Raw genomic sequence first — 9,795 nt, 5'->3', positions numbered from 1 at the left:
TGATGAGATTTGTATAGGGAAAGACTGTGTGTGTGTGTGTGTGTGTGTGTGTGTGTGTGTGTGTGTGTGTGTGTGTGTGTGTGTGTGTCCTATAGCCGTCAGTTGATATGTTTCCGCCTGTGTTTGTGTGTGTGTGTGTGTGTGTGTGTGTGTGTGTGTGTGTGTGTGTGTGTGTGTGTGTGTGTGTGTCATATAGCCGTCAGTTGATATGTTTCCGCCTGTGTTTGTGTGTGTGTGTGTGTGTGTGTGTGTGTGTGTGTGTGTGTGTACCAGGAAGGTGGTGGTGGTGATGGTGGAAGGAACTATTGGTGGTGAGGTGATTGTGGTAGTGGTGGTGGGGGAGATGAGAGAAATTGGATAATTGTGGTAGTTGGGCGATAATGATAGTAGTTGAAAGTAATAGCAGCGGTTGTGGAGTTTGCCGAGAGAGAGAGAGAGAGAAATGTAGTGGTTGGTGGGTGAGTTATAGTGGTGATGGTTTTGTGTGTGGAAGTGGTGGTCTGTTTGTGGTGGCGGTGGTGTGTCTGTGTATGGTAGGTATGTGTGTGGTAGTGGTGGTATCTGTGGTAGTGATGGTAGGTGTGTGTGAATGGTGGTGTCTGTGTGTGGTAGTGTTGGTAGCATTATACTGTAATTGTGGTCGTGCAGGTGATTCTAATGACACTCTTGGTGAGAACACAGTTGCCTTGTGGTCACTGCAATTGTGGTTGATGGTGGTAGTGATGGTGGTGGTAGTGCTTATAGTACAGTACGAAGAATAGTGTTTGCCATGGTGACGGACTGTTGTTGTTACCTGCCGCGATAGTGAAGCTGGAATTGTTTTCAGTTTGTCTGTGTGTGTATCTGTGTGTCTGTTAGCACGATAACTTCGCAACCGCTCAAGATTTCGTCACAAAATTTTACAGGTGTGTAGTAGGGGAAAAAATGTATCAGGAGTTCGAAATCGGTGAAAGTAGGTTGAGGTCTGTGTGTCTGTTACCGCGATAACTTCTCAACCGCTCAAGATATCATCACAGAATTTTACAGGTGTGTAGTAGGGATGAAAATCTCTTACAAGTATTGTTTTCGTTTGTCTGTCTGTCTGCCTGTGTGTCTGTTAGCACGATAATTTCACAACGGCCTTAGATATCATCATAAAGTTTTACAGGTGTGTAGTAGGGATGAAAATCTCCTACGAGTTCGAAATTGGTGAAAGTAGGTCAAGCTCAAGGTCATATTCCGAGCCGCGCTGTATATATATCGGCTCGTGGCTGGTGTGATTCCCCTCTTGGGGGGCCTCTAGTTGTTTATGTTGTTGTTGTGTATATTGTTGTTGTGGCTTTGGTTGTGGACTCAGTAACCTTGGAAAGCTTTGTATTGATAAACTGCCTAGTTTTACAGTTTTTATTCGCAGTAGGCTGTGTTGAAAAGAGGATGATTGTACATTTCCGGACATAAACACTAATTCACTTCATAACGTTCATTACCGAGACACTGAACGATAGCTTTTGAAACCCAGCATTTTGAACTTAGGGGAACAGCAGATTTCCAGAATATTACATGATAGTTTCATTTTGTTTGATTTAGTGTGGATCGATTTGTTTTGTTTTTTTTTCTCAGCAATTGTACCTATGCAGATTGTTCCGTTTCGTTTTCGTAGTTTTAGCGGATGGAGAGTAGATGTTAAACAAAGAGAAAATGAAGGAAGGACAGAGTGAAAAACAGAATGCATAATATGGGAAAATGAAAAGAATATATAGAGATGTATATGTAAAAACTTAATGGGTGGGAGAAATAGAAGTGGAGTAGCCTACCGAGAAAGAGCTGGAGGGATACAGTGGAGGAGAAGTGGAGTACCGAGAAAGAATTGGAGGGGTGAAGTGGAGGGGAAGTAGTGGAAAGTGAGGGGTCAGCGGAGAATGTGTAAAAGTAAAATTAACTGGGGAATGAGAAGAGGGAGACCGAGAAAGAAGTAGGGAAATTGAGTGGGTTTTTAATTTTTTATATATTTAATTTGCTTTTCCCTCCTCTGTTCATCTGAAAAAAAAAAAGGAAAGTAAATGAAAGGTTAACAAAGAAAGTGTGTGTATAAGTGAAATCAATAGGAGAATGAGGAACAGAAGACCGAGACAGAAATAGGAGGGTAGTGAGGAGAATAACTGCAATGATCTTGAAGAAAATGGAATGAACGATATATGAAGTTTAAATTATATAATGAGGAAAGGGAAAAAATGGTAGACCCCCCCCAAAAAAAAAAGAAATGGAAGGGGAAAGGGGTAAATGGCACATAGATAGCACTTGTGGGAACGAAACGTAAGGGATAGTGCTGTGAAATTGATGGGGGAAGAAGACGAAGACCGAGGAAGATATGCAAGCTACTGTCGAGAAAAAGTATGAAAGCAGACCGTATGGAATGTGATAAATAAAGATAGATTTGTGAAAAAGGACTGATGGGAGAAGAGAAGAGGGAGAGGTGAAGGGTAGCGTAGGAAAAAAAAAAAAATAGCATAGCAATAACTCCACAGCGACACCATAACTCCACAATCACACCACAACCACACAGTCACACTACAAACTAACAACCACACCACAGACTAACAACCACACCACACATTCACACCACAGCCACACAACTCCACGACCTCACGACACATAACACACACCACAACCACGCCTCGGCCACATAAACCACGACACCACAGCCTCTCTTACAACATCCCCCACCTTCTTCCCTCTGTGTGCCGAAGGTCGTCTCTCCTCCCTATGTAGACGTAGAGAGGGAGGAGGCTTCAGGGATTGTTTGTAGAGCCCCACTGATACCTCTACCTTACCTCGCCGGAGTGGGAGGGATTGGGGAAAAAATTGGACACACACACACACACACACACACACACACACACACACACACACACACACACACACACACACACGTGGCAGGATAAACAAACACGCTTGTAGTTACTTTCTCTTTCATTTTAGTTTTTTTCCTTTCCTCTCTCTCTCTCTCTCTCTCTCTCTCTCTCTCTCTCTCTCTCTCTCTCTCTCTCTCAGCCTACAAGAATTCGCATTACGTAAATTACTGCTCCAATAAAAGTTGCTGTATACAGTAACATTACGTAAAACACACACACACACACACACACACACACACACACACACACACACACACACACACACACACACACACACACACACACACACACACACACACACACACACACACACACACACTCTCTCTCTCTCTCTCTCTCTCTCTCTCTCTCTCTCTCTCTCTCTCTCTCTCTCTCTCTCTCAATACACCAATCATCATCATCCACTACGCAATGGCATCGACGTGCGTAAAACCCCCTTATAAAACCCATACAACCTGACAACCAACGACACACGCGGGACAAGGATTCGTGGTGTCAACAGTGCCGGAAAAAAATAGAGTTACATAAAGGAGAGGGCCGCTGTTATCAAATGGAGGGGGCCTGGTTGGGAAGTTACAGGGTGCCAAAATAGTTAGCTAAGGCACACTGGGTAGGTATACGATGTGTGATAAGGTTAGAATGCTTTACGAGTCTAAGTGGCGAAAAACTGGTTACACAAAGGGGAGGAAAGCTGTTAAACGTGGAAGTCTTTACGTGGGTAGTTACGTGCGTGGTTGTTATGCCATAGTAGTTAGACAAGGGGGTTGAGGGTCGGGAATTAGGTGGTATATGGGAAATGGTAAGCTTAGAATGGGTTGCGATTAGACTGAGTGACAGGGAAGTGAGTACGTCAAGAAGAAGGGAACTGTTACACACATAGAGGGCCACGATTTAGTATTTACATATTGCCAAGATGGTTGAACAAAGGGGGATTGGGGTCAAGGATGAGTTAGTGTGTGTGAAGGGAAGGTCTAGTAAACTTAAAATGGACTGCGATTAGAAGTTCAGTGATAGAGAATTGATTACATAAATGATGAGTTGTTGTTTCATGTACAGGACCTGGATAGTAGTAGCAGTAGTTTAGATTGCCAGGATAATTAGTCAGGTAATAGGGATCAGGACTGGGTATATAGTATGTGAGACTTGTGGTGAGACTGGAATGTAAGAACCAAAGAAGTATTTGCATAGAGGCGAGGGGGAATAGCTACACGTTTAAGACATTGTTAGCTGCAGTTCTAGTAATCCACGATAGTTAGTCAGGGGACAGCGATCAGGGAAGGAGTATATAGTATAGTGTGTGGAAGTTTGGCAAGGATAATGAATATGTTTTAATCAGAATGTTAGTGCCAAATAGGTGGTTATATATAGGATAAAGGGACTAACACAGTGAATATGATTATTACTCATGTTAGGGTACCACGATAGTTAGAATCTAGGATGGGGTCAGGGATAGGACGTGTAGTGAGATCAAATGGGTGTCATGCTTAAAACATGAGTGCTAAAATAAGTAGGAACACAGGCCTAAATGAGAGGCGGCGTTTAATCATAGAAGTATTGGTTTATAGTTCTTAAGGTGACAGCAACAGGGGCGCAGGACAGCGTTGTATATGGAACGTGTGATGAGATGAAGCTAGGTAAGTTTAGATCCTTTTTGGTTAGGTTAGGTTAGCTTAGATCTTGTTTGGTTAGGTTAGGTTAGGTTAGATTAGATATGGTACTGTTAGGCTAGGTTAGATTTGGATATATGACTAGTTAGATTAAGACGTATTTGGGTAGATTTGCTTGACGATTCAGTGTGTGTGTGTGTGTGTGTGTGTGTGTGTGTGTGTGTGTGTGTGTGTGAATAAATGACGGTGTGTAAGCGTGTATATGAATTTAGGACGTGGATAATACTTTGCTAAATAAAATAATTTCAAGGTTACTAAGGTAAACTAACACGGTCAAGTGAATGCTTAACGTGAAAGATATTGTTGATTTTGACTCTCTCTCTCTCTCTCTCTCTCTCTCTCTCTCTCTCTCTCTCTCTCTCTCATCAGTATGCGGCCATGAATCTTATGCAAGGAAGGAAGGAAAGAAGGAAGTTATTGGAAGCCAAGGGTTCGTCGACAGGGTTTAAAAGGCAGAAAATTGAAGGGAAGGAAGAAAGGAAGGAATGAAGAAAGAAAGAAGAAAGAAGGAAGGAAATAAACAGGGAAGGGAAAGGGAGAAGGAAAGGGAGGACTGACGTTAAGAAGGGGGAAAGGAAGAAAGGTGGATGAAAGACAATGAAAGAAATGAATGAAAATGTGAAGGGAGAAACATTATTCGGAAAGAGGGAAATGGGAGCAGAAGAGAGGAAGGAAAGGAGGAATGAAGGAAGATTGGAATGAGTGAATGAAGGGAGGGAGGGTTGTAGGGAGAAAGGAAGGCATGAAGGAAGGGAAATGCGAATGTGCTGAAGGAGGCAGTAGTCGGAGGCAGAATAAAAAGAGAAAGAAGGATGAATCGAGGGAAGAAACAATGTTAGGTAGGAGGAAAGAGGGCAGTACGAAGAAGGAAGGAGAGACGAAAGAAAGGAGGTTATTGGTAGTCTGATGTTTGTCGATAGGGTGAGGGATGATGCAGAAAAGAGAGGGGAATAAAGGAAGGAATGGAAGGAGGGACGCCAGAAATAAGAGAAGGAAGGAAGGAAGGGAAGGAGATAGGTCAGAATAGTAGAAGGAAGGAGGGAAGGAAGAGAGTATGGACACACTGAAGAGAGATCATGGTCGCGGGCAGGGTGTGGTTTTATAATGTTAGGGAAAAAGAAGGAAGGAAGCAAGCAAGCACGCACGCAGAGAAGCAAGCAAGAGAGGAGGGAGGTCAGGAAGGAAGGGAGGAAGGAAGGAGAGTACGTACGTGTTGAAGGAGGGAGGCCAAGGACGGAGGCAGGGTAGTGTTATAAATGAGGCTTTGAATATGCTACCTCACCCTGCATTCATAAGCGGGGGCATGTAACAGGGTGTCAGCACAAGCACTGTACTCCTTTCACTCAAACGTGGCCTAAAATTGTCATCTCTTTACTCATTTTGCTCAGAGTTGGCCTATAAGTCGTAGAAACAGTACTAGTAGTAGTGGTAGTAGTAGTAGTAGTAGTAGTAGTAGTGGCAACCTTAAGTTTATCTGAACGCGAAACCAGCGAATTGCAGTCTGAAGTTGCCCGTCTCCTGCAGTCCACCATCCTCCTTTTGGGGGATAGGGAGCGAACCGAGGGACGTTTGTATAACCGAACAGTACAGCCGCCCAGTTATATCAGTGCCACCACATGAAGGCATCCCTCTCACGTAAATTACATGTACTTCTGATTTGGTAAATGTTCGTTTGATGATGCTTAATAACAAGGTAATTTGTGGAATATATATGGCCTGTGTCTGTTTTATTAACGACTTAAAGATCAATTAGTGTCAGTGGCGATGTCGGAAGCAATTAGATGTGTCTGTTTACTATTCCAGTGCTCTCCTTGGCTTAATATAGATTTCTCCTCTCTCTCTCTCTCTCTCTCTCTCTCTCTCTCTCTCTCTCTCTCTCTCTCTCTCTCTCTCTCTCTCTCTCTCTCCCATGTGGTGTTGAGTTAAAGCTTTATCAATATTATGGCTAGCTGGTCTCTGCTTTGACGTCACTGTCCCAGAGAGAGAGAGAGAGAGAGAGAGAGAGAGAGAGAGAGAGAGAGAGAGAGAGAGAGAATGAATTTGTGTATGTTCATTCTTTATATGTATTTGTCCATCCGTCTGTCTTTCTGATCTTAGTGTTTTTCTTTCTTCCTCTCTGGCCGTCTGTCTAACTGCCTGTCTGTCTGTCTGTCTCTGCCTATGTATGTATGTATTTATGTATGTATGTCTTAACTATCACGGCCACATACTTCAAGACAAGGAGGTGAGGTTTGCAGGGGTATAGACATGGGCCGAAGACAGGGCTCACAAACACCTTTTTTTTTTAATGCTTGGGAATGAGTCTGGCCACACCCCATCACACCCTGTTCGTCATGCCGGCCAGTGTTAGCAAGACAGTGAGTTCAAAGTTTAGGAGAGAGACAGGTAGGAGCGGAGACAGATTTTTACTTATATATTTCATTTCCTTTTTCTCTCTTCAGTCTACTTATTCTTTCTTTCTTCTGTTTTCTTTTTTCTGTCTACTGGTTCTTTTTTCTTTCCACACTTTCTTCTTGCTTTCCTTTCATTTTTTTTTTTTCATTCTACTCCTGTCTTTATTTTTTTTTTTTGGGGGGGGAGCTTGACGAGGAGGGAATTTTCTTTTTTCAGATACCTGTTTGAAAATTTGCATCCTCGTTGCTTGAAAAGGGGAATAAATTTTGCCTGATTGATGTTCTGTTGACGCTGAGTTGTGTTTGTGGGATGATAGTTGACATTGCAGAGTTGATGATGATGATGATGATGATGATGATGGACGGCAGACTGATTTTCCACGTCTTCTGCTGCCCACCATCCTCCTTTCGGTAGATGTGGAGGGAGTTGAGGGACGTTTGCATAACCGGACAGTGGAGCCGCCCAGTTATATCGGTGTCGCCCAGTTAAAGCGACCCTCTCCAGCACCCTCGCAAAACTTGAAGTGTTTATTCGTATTAAGAGATAAAGAGAGATTTAACTACCGGTTGTGAGAGAGAGAGAGAGAGAGAGAGAGAGAGAGGCGTGTTAGTAAATACGTGGGAGTTTTTTCCGTTCCTTCCTTGGCTCCTTCCTTCCTTCCTTTTTTCTTTCCATCTTTCCTTCTTTCTTGTTTTCCTCTGTTCTATCCTTCCTTCCTTCCTTCTTTCTGACCCTCCTTCCCCACCCAAGATTCAGTTATATTGATGAAGTTGTCGATGGAGAGAGAGAGACAGACAGACAGACAAACAAGTGTGTGTGTGTGTGTGTGTGTGTGTGTGTGTGTGTGTGTGTGTGTGCCAATAATCTGACACATTTTTCGTACCCCTGTGAAAATTAACCTTGATGACGTAAACATAACTTGCGTGATCGGGAGTCTTTTTTTTTTTTAATTCTTCGCTGGCTTTTTTTTTTCTTTATTCTTGACTTCGCCGTTTATTTTTTTCTTGCAACATCCACAGGAGCGGCCAAACCCATTGTGTGTGCCCATAACTGTGTCACTCACTCACTCACTCACTCACTCTACTGTTTTGAAGGCCCCGATCACTGTCATTCCAAACCCAGCCCTATCCCATCCTATCCCATGCACAACACAACCCATCCCAACCCAACCTAACCCACCCCAACCCATCCCATCCCATCCCATCCCAACTTATCCCAACCCTATCCCAGGCTAACCATGCTTCAGTAAAAAAAAATAAAACATTATAGAGTTCCATTAAGTGAAGGTCCTTGCTGTAGTGTGATTCTTGGCCCCAGTACACAGCCACTACTCTTCTGCCTAACCTACATTGTGGTGAGGGGTAGGCCAGGAGAGGCAGGGGGGGGGTTAAGAAAAGGTGAGGGAGGAGGTACGGAGGTAAGACAGATAGGGAGGGGAAGGAGGGAAGTAGGAGGAGGTATGAAAGGAAGTATAGAAGAAAAAGAAGTAGAAATGAGGTGAGACCAGGAGGGAGGAGGTAGCGGAGATGAGGCAGGTAGGAGAGGTGGAGAAGGTAGGTGAGGTAGGAGGAGGCAGAAAGGGGAGGAAAGGGTGGGAGAGGAGTTTCGAAGATGAAGTAGGAAGAAAAGGGATGTATGTAGGTAAGGTACGGTAGAATGACGCTGCTGTGAGGGAAGAGGGAATTGAAATGGATGGGTTAGAGAGTGGAGGCAGGGAGGAGGGGAGGTAGGTAGAGGGAGAGTACATGAAGGAGAGGGGGTAGGAAGGTAGGATGAGGGAGGGGAGATGAGAAGAGGGGAGGAGGGAGGAAGGCTCTGGGGTAGGAAAGGCAGGAGGGGGGAAGGTAGGTAGGAATAGGTCGTAGAGATTTAAAAGGGTGGGTTAGATAGAGAGAGATCAGAGACAGGTAGGTAAGGGGAGAGGGAGGAGGTAGGAAGGTGAGGTAGGAAGAGACAAGGATAGACAAAGAGGACGATTTATTCAGCTTAGGAAAGACTTATCTAATTGGAGGAGTTAAAAATACGCTGACTTTTATTAATCCATTCACTGTGAGAGATTTTCCCAAGGCTGAGTGAAATCGTCTGGAGGCAGCACGAATTAATAGTCCCTCACGGCCCGGCTAGCTCAGTCGGTAGAGCATGAGACTCTTAATCTCAGGGTCGTGGGTTCGAGCCCCACGTTGGGCGAAGTACATTTTAACCTCGCTTCACCTCTGAGTAGGAAAAAAGATCCGGGATGATGATGATGATAGTGATAGTGATGACCGTGGAAGGGTTAAGAGAGAAAAGAGCCTGGATAGTGATGTTGGTGATTGAAGGAGTTAAAAGAGAGAGAGGGAGAGAGAGAGAGAGCGAAAAAAAAAAAATAGAAAAAGGGAAAAGGCAGGGAGCTAAGTAGGTGGGTAGAGGTACAGGTCGGGTGGGGGAGGTTGAAGATTTTTTACCCTTTCATCCCGGGGACGCCTATTTTCTTTTATTCGGCTTAAAGGAAGACGATTTTATTCAGGTTACGAAAATCCTCTGGCACTGAAGAGTATTACTGCCTGCTGTATCTATCCTCCTCAATATCTATCCTCCTCTGAGCTGAAGAAAATCGTTTGGTGGCGTCAGGAATAAAATTGACATCCTTATTGTGAAGAGGTTGCATAGATAGGGAAGATGGGAGATCAAGTGGAGCGAGAAGGAAGGAAGGAAGGAAGGAAAGAAAGAAGGAAAGAAAGAAGATATGGGATGTTGAGGGGAATATGACAAGGATAAGTGAAACAGGAAATATAAGAAGGGGTTTGAGAGGAGAGGAGGGGTCAGGTGGAGAGTGGGGAAGGAATGAGGAAGCAAGAGACGGG

The 9,795-nt window shown here is 44.0% G+C and overlaps 1 non-coding gene across 1 annotated transcript; it reads left to right on the top strand.

Moving 5' to 3' along the window:
• Window positions 1-9,066: 9,066 nt before the first annotated feature.
• On the top strand, window positions 9,067-9,139 carry TRNAK-CUU (transfer RNA lysine (anticodon CUU)). Its single transcript has one exon. It is a non-coding gene; the product is annotated as a tRNA-Lys (tRNA).
• Window positions 9,140-9,795: the final 656 nt, after the last annotated feature.

This window comes from Coenobita brevimanus, chromosome 103, assembly GCF_032717465.1.
Source record: "Coenobita brevimanus isolate Jiangsu-jjx chromosome 103, ASM3271746v2, whole genome shotgun sequence".
In the NCBI taxonomy this organism is placed as follows: Eukaryota; Metazoa; Arthropoda; class Malacostraca; order Decapoda; family Coenobitidae; genus Coenobita; species Coenobita brevimanus.
Note: the sequence above shows the minus strand (reverse complement) of the source record. Positions and strands in the feature narration are given on the sequence as shown.